The sequence below is a fragment of the Molothrus ater genome, chromosome 6 (genome assembly GCF_012460135.2).
Source record: "Molothrus ater isolate BHLD 08-10-18 breed brown headed cowbird chromosome 6, BPBGC_Mater_1.1, whole genome shotgun sequence".
NCBI classification, from domain to species: domain Eukaryota; kingdom Metazoa; phylum Chordata; class Aves; order Passeriformes; family Icteridae; genus Molothrus; species Molothrus ater.
In genome coordinates this window covers 34,581,373-34,594,364 of record NC_050483.2, presented here as the reverse complement: position 1 = coordinate 34,594,364, position 12,992 = coordinate 34,581,373, and the positions used below count along the sequence as shown (strand labels likewise).

Here is a 12,992-nt window from a genome sequence, read left to right as displayed (position 1 = left end):
TTCCCACTGGGTCACAGCCTCCCTCGGGCATCCACCTGACCTGCTCTGACATGGGGTCCTGCTCACAGAAGACATCACTGTAGCTCCCCCCAAAAAACAAACCAACCTTGCTTAATATTTATTTATTGAAACACACACTATCTGTAAAGTCTTCTTACTGTATGCTACAATTGCAATTTCCTACGGAGAGCGTCAAAACTGGTTTGTTTGACTTTTCAAGGTGTATATATTCAGAGCTATAATGTAATTTACTAGCTTTACCTAAGTTTGCAAAAAAATACAGCATGTACTGAAATTAAAAAAATTAACCAGAAAACAATCAAACAAGCAAAATAAAACTGTTTATTAATGATATTGTCTTTTTGCAAATAAAATATATTCAGCCCATTAGGTGAATAAAATGTCCTCAGGAACTGTCAATGTCAAACTGTATATGTCAATAGCTTGATAAGATCTTAAAGCCTCTACAGAAACCAGAAAACAACAGCGTTTTCCTTGGCTTGGCTCTGAGACAGCCTTGATTATCATTTTTGCATCACAACATCTTTGCAGGTAATTACTGTACAATTGAAATAAAATATCTGTTGTCATGTACTGTCTTTTAATATTCGTGGATATCAGAATCTACAAACCCACAAAAAAACCCCAGTGTAACTAAGTACTCAAATTCAATAATTAAAAAAAAAAATGAAATAAATAAATTCAGAAGTCAGACAGTCTAAGATGGCTTTCACTATACAGTTAAATAAAAATCTCAAGTTCCTCTCTGCAAAATCAATCTGAAGTTATATGGGCTTGTAAAAATATTGAATTATTAAAATAAATAATCTGAAAAATTATTTTCTAAAGCAAGTAATTTTCTATATCTTAAAGCAGAGTATTTAATTTGGGAACAATGATATAAAAAACTTCTAAAAGATAGATAGATCTGGATTCTATTTCAGTCTGGGACTGAGAGTCCTCTGTGATGTGAGGAGAATAGAGGAGAATAAATAAATCATGTGGTCTCCCTTAACAACTGTAGCTTACTGCATTGGTCTCATACTTTTTCAACAGTGATGGATATAGGATATGTTAAATAAAAAAAAAAAAAAAAAAAGGGGGTGGTAAGGGTACCTCGACTGCTCCTACTGCTCCTGCCTTAAACAGAGAAGAATTTTTCCTTTCTGTGAAGGAAAGTGTTACCTTGTTGAAAGAACTTTGTCTGACTCCTGGAAGTCTTTGAAGTGTGATGGTGGAAGAGGAACAAAGTGGAACAAGTACTATGATAGAGTGAAGGACTTTTTAAAAAAAAGAAAAAAGGAGAGAGGAAAAAAATCAGCAGCCAGTTAGGGGAAGAAGAGTGGAGAAGAAAAGCTGATAGAAAAATAGTCTGTATATGTATAATTGCAAGTAGAATGCAAAGGATCCTATATCCTATATAAAATCTCATTTAAAATTATATACCACTTTAATAAATTTTGTTCTCATTTTTGCTTTGAGTACTTCTAATTTTAGGGCTCATATTTTGGTATTTTATTAAGTATGAAGAACATAATTAATGCAATTCTGCCACATGTCACAGCCACTGTGAACGTTATCAGCCTGTTTCCTCCAGAATGGATGTTTAGCCAGAAGGATGTGGCTGTCTGCCTTACAGTGTGCAGATCCCTTCCTTTCTCCACCTGCTCTGACCATGACAGGTGTCACAGTGTTTCTCAGGGTTGTGCTGTTGAATAGTAAACCATGGTAGTACTCTATGCTACATCATATTATAGCACCCTACAAGAATGATCTGTTCAGTAGTCATTCAGAGGTTGGGAATGAAGAACCCAAAACATAAAATGCCTTCCCAATTTGATACACATTTTCCTAAATTTAAACCAAGTTACGGGGAAAGTAGTGGCTAATAGACATTTCTGATTCATGAGGATGTTGGAGTTGAACATGTCTATTGTTGGCTCAGGATGACAATTTTTTCCAACAGACTTATACACCAGGAGCAATCACAGATCAGCAGTGCTAGATGAGCTGCAGGAGGAAGCTGCAATCAGAGGAAAGGGAAAATTTGGATTAGAGCTGCATTAGCTATAAAAATAATGTTCTTACATGCCTACATAATTTGAAATGCAGGAATGGGTTGGAATGAACCATACATACTTCTCCATTCACAAATACATCCAGATGTGATGACAACTTCCAGAGAATAAGAAACTATCTGTAAAAGTCATTATTGTGAATTTCAAAGTGCTTTCTTAAAAAGTTATGATATTAAACAGAATTTTTTAGAGTCTCCTGCTTGGTTACTGCAACAGCATCCCTCAAAGTCTTAAACTTCACTTCCCATTCATTACCACTTCAAGGTGGTTTTGTTGTTGTGATGTCTGTTTTGAGTGTTTGTCATGGTTTAAGTCCAAGCAGTAAGCAAGCCCCAAGAAGCTGCTCACTCACTACCCCACTATCAAGATCGGGCTGGGTGAATTGGAGGGGTAAAAGCTGGAAAAATGAAAAAGCTGGGTTGAGTCAAAGACAATTTAATAGCAAAAGCAAAAGCAGCACACACAAACAAAGGAGAACAAGGAATTAATTCACTACTTCCTATGGACAGGAAGGTGGTCAGCCATCTCTGGGAGAACAGGGCCCCATCACATGTAATGGTGAGTTGGGAAGACAAACACCATCACTCCAGACATCCCCCTCTTCCTCTTTCCCACCACCTTATATGCTGAGCATGATGCCACATGGTCTGGAGTACCCCTTTGGTCAGTTGAGGCCACCTCTCCTGGCTGTGACAGGCTGCTCCTCCAACCTCCTATGTACCTCCAACTTCCCCCCAGCATGGCCGTACAAGAAGCAGAAAAGGGCTCGTCTCTGGGTAAAACATGCTCAGCAATAACTAATTCAATTTTGTGTTCTACACAAATCCAAAACACAGCCCCACACTAGCTGCTGAAGAAAGTAAACCCCACCTCAGCCCAAACCAGCACACTAATTCATTATTTTTAATTGCTCCTGCAAGACTGTATTATTACATACGCTTATAAGAAACCTTGTTTTCAGAGTATGAAGAAATAAAGGAAGTATGAACTATTTGTTGCCAGGTAAGTGCAGGAGCAGTGGTTTATATATTCTGTATACAGGCCAGCTCAAGATAGGTCTGTAATATATAAATGACTGCAGTACTTTTAAAGTCTGTAGAAGGAAGAAAATTAAAAGCTTCCTCCTGAAGAAGGATAAAATGAATTCTGAATATGGTCTCACAAATATTCTGTTTCCAGAAAGCTGCCTGTGTCTCCAGAAAGGGTATTCTGTTCAGAGAGCAATCCTTTGAAAGAAGATATTGATTTCACAATCTTGTGCAGTATCCCAACTACTTTTGCTGCATGAACCAGATAGCAAAATCTCTTGAGTTCTATGGCAGACATAAAAGTGGTGTCTCTACATGGAATAAATATATTGCTACATATTATTTATTTCCTTGTATTAAACCTTTTTCTGGCTTTAAAAGAGTTTTCAAGGTATTTGATACGTGAGGTCTTAATTTCCCTTCACCTAAAGTAGGAGTACTAGCAGTGGAGTATCCAGCAGTCTGTATAAATCAGGCAGCTGCAGGAAGTTGCTGTGCTGCCTGTTACTATGAGACCCTGTCATTACTGTTAATGGAAAAATTTCTAGACCAGGAACCTGTTTGGTGTTGTGATGTTGTTTTGTTTTTGGTGTGAGGAATTGTTTTCTAGATGTGAATGATGTGACTGAACTTTGTGAATATTGTGTGATGAATGTGGATTTTTCTGACAAATTTTAAATATGTGATTCACAGAGGCAAGGTGTGGAATAGTGTTTGCACCTCAAGGTGTTGGTAGCAGGGAGCTAGAGGAGTGGCTTCTGAAAGAAACTGCCAGAAGGTTCCCTTACATTTGACAGAGCCAGTGCCAGCCGTCTCCAAGGCAGACCCACTGCTGGCCAAGGCAGAGTCCAATGGCAACTTTGGGTGTAACAGTCAAAAAGAGGGTGGGGATAGGAGGTAAATGGTGTATGGACAACTTCAGCCAGAGAGATGAGTGAGAATGTGTGAGAGAAACAACTCTGCTGGCACCAAGGGGAGTAAAGGGGGAGGAGGAGGAGGAGGAGGAGGAGGAGCTCCAGGCACCTGAGATTCCCCTGCAGCCCATGGTGCAGCCCATGGTGAGGCAGGTTGTGTCTCTGCACCTCATGGAGCCCCATGAGGAAGCAGAGATCCACCTGCAGCCTGCGGAGAACCCCATGTCAGACTGGGTGGATCTGTCCAAAGGAAGATGTAACTGTGAGAAGCCCAAGCTGGATCAGGTCCCTTGTAGGGCCGTGTGGCCCCATGGAGAGAGGAGCCCATGCTGGAGCATGTTTGCTGGCAGGACTTGTGACCCTGTGGGAAACCCACTGATGGAACTGCTCCTGAAGGACTGCATCCTGTGGAAGGGAGGACCCATGCTGGAGCAGTTTGTGAAGAATTGAAGCCTGTGGGTAGGACTCCTGTTGGAGAAGTTTCTGAAGGAGTCCTTCTTCTGAGGAGAAAGCAGTGACAATGTGTCTTGAACTGACAACAACATTCCCCATCTGCCTGCACTGCTGTTGAGAAAGAGGTAGAGGATTTAGAAATTTGAGCCTGGAAAGAAGGGAGGGGTGGGGGAGAGATGTTTTTTAAGATGTGTTTTTCGTTCTCATTAGCTTTGTCTGATTTCATTTGCACTAAATCAAACTAATTTCCCCACACTGAAACTGTTTTACCTGTGACAATAATTTGCAAGTGATCATTTCTGTTCTTATCCCGTGAACCTTTCCTAATATTTCCTCTCCCTCTGTCCAGCAGAGGAGGGGACTGAGAGGATGGTTTTTTGGGCACTTGTTGTCCAGCCAGGGTCAACCCACCAGAACCCTGCTCCTTCATACTATATGATCCAGGGGAAAGGATATCTCTGTATCAATCAATCATTGGCAATCACCTCAACTGAAAATGTCTCTAGGGGATAGTATGTGGCATAGACATGTTTTATTTACATTTACACAATTATTAACTTTTATTTTATGTTCAAAAATATAACTTTTGCTTTTCAGTAGATTTGGGAAATTTCCAAAAATATAATAAAGACCAAATTATTTTCAAACTTAATACATTAGGTGACCATGCAGATATCTCATTATCTAGAACAGTCAGATATTTCATTAGGTTTTTGTGTTTAATTTTAAGCTATTTTTATTTACTAATGCTAAAATATGTAATTGTGGAGGTGAAACACAGTGGACTAATTATTATTATTGTTATTATTGTTTTTTGTTATATTTTCATGTGTATCATGGTAAAGTCAGTTATATATTACCTACTATGAAGGCAAACTATTTTATATGCAGATTTAAGGTAATGGGCATTCAACTTTAAAAAAATGGTTCTGATACCCTGTAGCTTCTCAATAATAGTATGCTCTTACAATACAACAGAAAAGGATGGATTATAGGTTTTTCAATTTGCATCAAGCATATTAATTGCAGAGTAGGATTTCCACATAAAATATCAATGTACTGGAACAAACTGTTAATGTACCAGAATATGAACACTTACATTCATTTCTTGAGATTTAAAAGCAATCTTCTTTTTCATATATCTGAAAAGTATTTTTTTTAAAAGTCTGCTAATGAGAACATCGTAACCAATGTTTTCTGAAAACCTTAATTAGCTTAAGTGTTAATAGTGATTTCCTAGTCATTGTACTGGCAAACAGTACAACAAGCTATTAAGGAAAGAAAATAATTTACAGGGTATGGAAAAACTTTAATGCAGTTTTTAAGAAATGTGTCATGGAAGATCAACTTTATGTTGGATTAGAAGAGAAGCATTGAATTCAAGTTTACTTGTTTGGGGTTGTTTTTTGTTGCTCTGGATTTTGTGTGTTTTGGTTGGTTGTTTTTTTTTCCCCCTTGGAGAAGATATTCCTAGACTAATAAAAATGTACTTGGAAATTAAGTTCTGCTGGGAATTTGCAAAGAGTTTTTAATGATACAGAATAGCAAATGTATAGTTTATGTATCATCTAATTTGTTTGAATTGCACACAAAGAATCCAAGAAAATTGTTTTCATAGGTAATAATAGTACTAAAATTTTTGTTGTATAAAAGGAAAACAATTCTTTAAGAGCAGGTAAGTAAAGAGTCATGATTCTTAACAGTACAAAAGGCAGTACAAAAGGGGTTGTTTACAACCATTATCTTGTTATTAATACACCTGGGCAAGTACATATCTTCTCAGTCACTTTCAAATACTAGACTATAGCTGCTTAAAAAGATGCAAATTAATTCCTTCTTTGTTTATGCAGTTTTGTTTTATGACTGCTCTGTTTCACACTACTAATCTTTAATGGGCCTTCAATTTCTTTTTCCTTTTTCCTTAAAACAGCAAATGAATGCAGGTCCTTCCTTTTAAATCCAGACAGAAAGAGAAAAAATATTTAAGTTTTCATGCCGCAGCTGCAGGCTGTGAATTATCCCACTAGGGAAGAGTGGAAATACCACCCACATAATCCAACAAGTGGTTTGATTCATTTTGTGTCTGAAGCAATCGTTGTGGTCTTACAAAGCTGAAATGAGTTTCCTTTGCAATCTTCACAGGATAAAAAAATGAAAATATCTTCCTTACAGGCTCAAAGCAAGATCCCACTTTTTAATTTATTTTTACTCCTATTTATCATTTTTTATTTTTCTTAGTTCCTCACTACTTTGCAACTGCCTTACTTTACATATAATGGAATTGAATATGAGACAGGATATAAAGAAGAGCCAAGCAATCTCTTCCCAGGCCTATCAATCCCAGCTGAACTTGTGACAAGTGCTTTGGTTAGTGTCTGAGAAGCAGATATAAGGGACTTTGCAGAGCTTGTTTTTAAGGATCCTATTTGTTCCAGGACAGTTAGAAAACCTTCCTGTCTCACAGACATGAGGAGTTAGTTGCCATCTGTTTAACATCCCAGAAGAAGCAACTGCCTAGGGTTCTCTCTAAATATGCAGGACTCCACTCAGTATGCATAGACACTATGTAGCTTCCTACAGATCATCAATAGTGAATAATGAAGAGAGAGAGATTAAGTTCTGCCTTTTAGGTTCTTTACTCAAGGCTGTAGGGAGGTTTTTTCCTCTTGGGATCCTAATGCTTGAATTTTAGCTTGGAGAACTTTAAAGTGCTCTGGATATATGTGTGTGTGTATACATATATACATATATATATATATATATATATATATATATTTTTAATGAGCTGGATAAAAGATTTAAAAGTTCAGCTACTGACAGATGAAATGATGACTGCAGTAAAAGTTAGCTGGTTGCAGTTCTGTCCAGAAACAGTCCTTTAGTCCTTTCTATTGCTTCAAAATATTCATACATTTGCTGTCCATCCCTTCATACAGTGATGTAGTATTTATTAGGACAAGAGGACAGAAGGAAGGACAGAAGGCAAAGGGGGGAAGGGGGGAAAGGAAGAAAGGAAGAAAGAAAGAGAAAGAAAAGAAAGAAAGAAAGAAAGAAAGAAAGAAAGAAAGAAAGAAAGAAAGAAAGAAAGAAAGAAAGAAAGAAAGAAAGAAAGAAAGAAAGAAAGAAAGAAAGAAAGAAAGAAAGAAAGAAAGAAAGAAAAAGAAAGAAAGAGAAAGAAAGAGAAAGAAAGCAAGCTGGTTGGTTTGAATTCTTGCTTGATGAGAGTGGAATTAAATAGATGTTTTTATCAGATGGACTAGCTGATTTTTGTAGGTCACCTCCAACCTGGACTATTTTATTCCATCTCTCCAGTGGATATCGTGGACATGAGATTAGTGCTTCTGATGTACATGAAATAGAAATTGCTGTGGAATGTTTAAGATGTGTGAGCAGGTTCACTTTGAAAACACTTTCCAGATCAAAACTCTCAGCTGAGTTGGATCCCTGCATGAATGATTTCAGGATACTGACCAAGCTTTGGGCTGGGTGGTGTAGTAATCTTCTCAGTTCTGTCAAGAACTTGTAAGGATGTGGAAAAGCTCATCTCTTAATCTGATTTCAGAAGTCTTCATCATAAAAGGCTTATTCATTTCAGATGCAAGTAAAGATTTGAACTAAAGAATTTAATTTAATTGTAATTTCATTTTACTTTTAAATAGTAAAAAAAATCTAATATTTCAATAATTTATTACTGTAATTTTTCTCTACATTGAAACAGATTTAAATTCAAGTTATATTAAATACCTTTCTACATTTTTCATCACATCTCTATGTGCTTAAATTCATGTGTGTTTCAGATCTAAAACCTTGATAAATGCTTATTCTAGTGACAGCAGAAATATGGCTCAGAATTCAGTGAACTCACACAAATTTTGCTGGGACCAGTGAAGTTCTAAAGAGATATGGGCAGTATTTAATAGCTTTAGACATATGTAATGAACTTGTAGTCATTGTTTTAAGATTCTATCAAAAAAGATAAAAATGAAAAAAATACATGTCAGCTTACCACTTTTTAGTTTACTCATAAATCATAGCCTTAGCTGTATTTTGTTATGTATATTTAGGAGCTGTAATCTCTGGAAAGCTTGCCAGGCCTTGCCTGTGAACTCACACTAATAGGCATCCTAAACAGAAAAGAAACCTGAATACAGGGGAAATAACTGTTCTGAGAGCTCTGGCATGGTCCTCGTTGCCAGGGAAACCTCTTCTTTGTCTCTACGTGTTCAGAATGGCTGCCTCATTAGACACTGAACCTGATCATCACACTGCACTACCAGGAAAAAAAAAATAAGGAAGAGGAGATGCTAAGAGTTCCACAAATCTTTAAGAAAATGCCAAGAATAGGGGTAATCTTAAATAAATCTATGTGTAGCTATTATCATAATTATGTTCTGTAAGGGTAAATCTGTCCAGGCTGCTTCTTTCCACATTTATTTGCAGGTGGAGGTGAGCAATTCCGGATTTTCTTTTACTGAATAAAAAAAGAAAAAAGAGAAAAAGGAAAAAGAAAAAAAGAATGTGAACACAAACTGGTGAATTGCATATTTTATCTAAAAAATGTCTTACTTTTAAATATTGAAAAACACCAATTTAATAAGGTCATTCTGCTTATTTAACTGCCTGAGACATTGTTTCAGCATTTCTATAGCAGATTTTATTCATGGAGTCAGAAGCATAAAATTTCAGGGAAAAACCTGTATAGGTGCATTTATTACTCTGATCATAAAGAGGAATGGTGAAAAAATAATAAAACTTGAAAATATATAGTGACAGGAGAGTTACTTTATGTTTACTACTAAGTTTTAATCAAGATACTAAAAACAGCACCACATAAACTTCTGAAGTGCAGAACTGGATGCAGTTTCAAGGCATTAGTCATTGGCAATAAAACTATGAACCCAAGGTCCCTCAGGAGCTCAGCTCCTGACCTTGGCTGATGAGAGAAGCCGTTGAAAACAGAGCCAGAGCTTAACCTCCACCCTCTGTGGTTTATAAATATCAACATAGGAAAGGGATTTTAAAGTCATCATCCCAACAAGTCTGTTCTCTCAAAAGAAAAATGAAATCCAAATCACAGGTGAAATAGTTAAGGAATGCCTGACTTTACTCTTATTTATGAAGAGAGAAAGCGACCCAGCTAGACCTTTTTTCCCTTATTTTTCCTTGACTGGGCCAGATGTTTAACTAAGTTGTTAGGTTCAAAAACAAGAGAGAGCCTGACCAGGTGGTCTGGGATTAACTGGTAGCTTTCCAAGAGCATAAAGAAATTATATGAACTAGATTTACATGTACCTGGAGCAATTTTCCTTCTTAGTAAGTGATAAGCTATGCTGAATCTCTGACGTTGCCTAAGTAACAGTATTCAAATTAATATATTTTCTTTTTTTAAAGAATGCCTTTTATCTAACAAACATTTCAGTGATTTTTTTCCCTCCTCTGGGATAATATTGCTGAAAGAGGACTTGCAGACTGCGGTTAGAAGAAAAGAGGAAAGAAATGGCTGAATGTAATTGCCTGTCCACTACATGGCAAGGACGCAGTTCCTCTCCTTGTAAAGTAGTTCTTTTCAGTTCCATGTGAAATGTTTCCAAAATTCAATGAGAGTTGAGTCATTAATGAGAAATAATTTCTCCAATTGGAGACTTGAGGCAGAGAAAGCTATTCTGGAGTGCTCCTGTAACCACCAGAGTTCTTTCCTTCCTTTATTTTAAACAGTTTCACATAGAGAGGAACTAGAAGAAGGTATTTAAAGTTAATATACAAGGCAAGAAGGAGTAGCAGGAATGGTACTAGGATATTACTTGAAGTGGGTCTGATGTGCGGGTGTGAATTAAGTGTTCTTTGCACCACTAATTTAATAAATTTTGGTAAATACAGAGAAAGTAAATGGTTCATCTTGGCTTCGCTTTTGAGCAAATACACACAAGGATACCAAGGGTTGAAAAAGAATATTAAAAAACATGGCCCAAATCTTAATGCATCAATGTGTGAGCCTACATGTCTGTGAGAAAAGGTAATTAATGAAAAAATACAGTTATAGCTAGGTAGTAATTATAATCACACTATTTTATTATGATACTGAAGCAGGCTGGAAATTCTAGGAGCTGCATTTCTAAGTCCTATTTATGTTCTGAGCACCAGGTTTTCTTCTTGAATTAGTTTCCATTGACATAGTTCTTGTTCTATTAACAGACCCAAAATGCAAAGTCTTGTGTCTCTTCATTATTGAAGGTGAGTTTAGAAAAAATGCTGAAGAGATTTCATTAACCTAAGGATCTCTCAATGCAGAAAGCAGAAAATATTTGAGAAAAAAATTGTTTACTTTTCAGTCCCAAATACTTTACAGATATATATATATGTATACTTTCATTCGCAAAAGCACAAAAAAAAAAGAGGAAAAAAAGAAGGGAGATGCAAATGCAACTTTTGATCCAGTTTTCTAAAAGTTCTACAAAATATGTACTTAGCAGTGTGTCAATTTTTTTTTAAATATACCAGACTATATAAGGTACCAAATAGTTCATACTCTGTTTTATATACACCATTGTGAGACCTAAGGAAACAGTATTGTCAAAGTTTAATCCCTTAAAATATTACACATCCAGTGTGCATGATGGTGATGGGTGCACATTCACCACCAGCATCAAAGCAGAAACTTCTGAAACTAAAAATATAAGCACTTCTAGTTGGACCATGAAGGAAAAAGGGGACCTGTACAGACTGCAAAAACCCTTTAGAAGTCTCTAGACAATAGTCCTTAAGTTATCGCTGAGTCCACAAACTGATGCTTGCACATACAAGTCAGCCTTTCAATAAAAAACACAAAATAAGTAAGCAGAAGGGTTGCACCTTTGAGAGCGACTTAAATCACATACAGATGATATATTATAGATACCAAATATCCTCATAAGATCCTTGTTCCCATGGTGCAGCATGCATCTTGCTCTCTGATCTCAGCATACGTCAAAGCCCACTGTAAGAAAGAAAGCAGCAGATCAGCTTCATCTTTATCCCATTATTTTTCACATTACAGCATGCACCCCTAAGTAACCAACTAGCAACACTAAATGGGAGCAATGATGCAATTCCTAGGTCTTGCACAAGACACATGCAGGAAAAGGAATGAGATTGTTTGTTTAAGGGCTATAAGAAGTGACACAGAAGAAAGACACAGGTCTCTTACCTTAGCTGGTGTTATAAGAACATCGTGAGTACCCATGTTTCTTGTTTGTGTTTCTTTTGTCTCTTGAAAACCCAACTTTAGAGGCATATGCACATCTTCTTGCTAAGGTACCTGAATTAACAGACACAGTGATGGGAATCTAAAAGTTTGTATTTTACTGCAGTGTGAAAATTGCAGTCTGTTGTCTCTCTTCTCTATGTCTCTTTTTTGTGAGTATAAGCAACAAAATTAGTTTCTTAAAGTTGGAAAGGTAAATCAGATATATAAACTAGAAATCTGCCTGCCAAATGCTTCTTATTCTACCAGAGCCCCCAGATAACACCCTCCGGATACATGGAATGCAATTTCACTTTTAAAAGGAAGTATTCTAAGCAGTCAATTTATATTTTTAAACACCATATTGTCACTGCAAAATGAAAATCACTGGTGACTCTAACAAAAATTTGGTACTGGCAGAGCTACAAAAATAATCTTTCTAAGTCTTGGGACATAGTGTTTATGTAGTCTAACAGCTCTTGTCTCAGCATAACATATATTAAAAATCTAGAACACACTTCAAGGATTATTTTTAGGTTTTTTTTTTTCCTGGTTCAATGGTTTTGCCTTTGAAATTATCTCTGAAACAATAGTATTGCATGCATACTTGTGCCTGTTATCCCAGGTATACTCAAGAATATTTGAAAGGATTAAAAAAGATACTTGCCCTTCTGGGTTAAATGTTTTTAGCTTTACTTGCATTGACATTGCAGGTTGCAGAAAGCCAAAAATTAAATAATAAAAAAAGAAATGAACCTGTTGGTAGCAACCTACCGTTTTCAGTCTTATTTCCAATCACACCGAGACAGAAAGTAGCCCTGACAATTCTGTGACTGCTCCAGCCCATTGTAAACAGGAGGTGGCAGTTCTAGTCTTTGATCCAATATGCTGCAGTGTTATAAAATGGCAGTAACTATAGCTAGGGAAGACAGTTCCACAATATGCAAGCTAAATAGCTTTTCCAAGGCTAGCCGGAGCTGCTTCCCCTTTATTCCCTTTTTGTAGAAAGCTAAAATGTGTCACACAGAGAGAGAAAAAAAAGAATAAAATAGAGCAGCCTTCTGACAGCTCAGAATTGGTACTGTGATAGAGACTCTAGAGCTAACTACACTGCATCCAAGGCTTTTTATTTTTCTTTTTCTTTTTTTTTCTTTTTGTTTTGAGTGTGCAAACATGTAAAGATAGTCTTTATAGGGCTTGTGTGGAAAAAAAATCCTCTCTATTCATCTTGCGCTCTGTCTCATGAATTAGTTTCAAAATAATTTTTATCTTGGAAAATACTTTTATTCTAAAATACTAA

At 36.5% G+C, this 12,992-nt stretch overlaps 1 long non-coding RNA gene across 3 annotated transcripts; it reads right to left on the bottom strand.

The window, feature by feature from the left end:
- Positions 1-322: 322 nt before the first annotated feature.
- Positions 323-12,755, bottom strand: LOC118687764 (uncharacterized). Of its 3 annotated transcripts, none has more exons than XR_008508473.1 (4): positions 12,467-12,755; positions 11,657-11,767; positions 11,369-11,446; positions 323-2,023 (listed from the first exon to the last, which is right to left on the bottom strand). It is a non-coding gene; the product is annotated as an uncharacterized LOC118687764 (long non-coding RNA). The 3 variants fall into 3 exon arrangements; XR_004980385.2 differs by lacking the exon at positions 323-2,023 and adding an exon at positions 8,076-8,944 and having other exon boundaries at positions 11,349-11,446; XR_004980386.2 differs by lacking the exon at positions 323-2,023 and adding an exon at positions 8,076-8,944.
- Between the last annotated feature and the right edge of the window lie 237 nt (positions 12,756-12,992).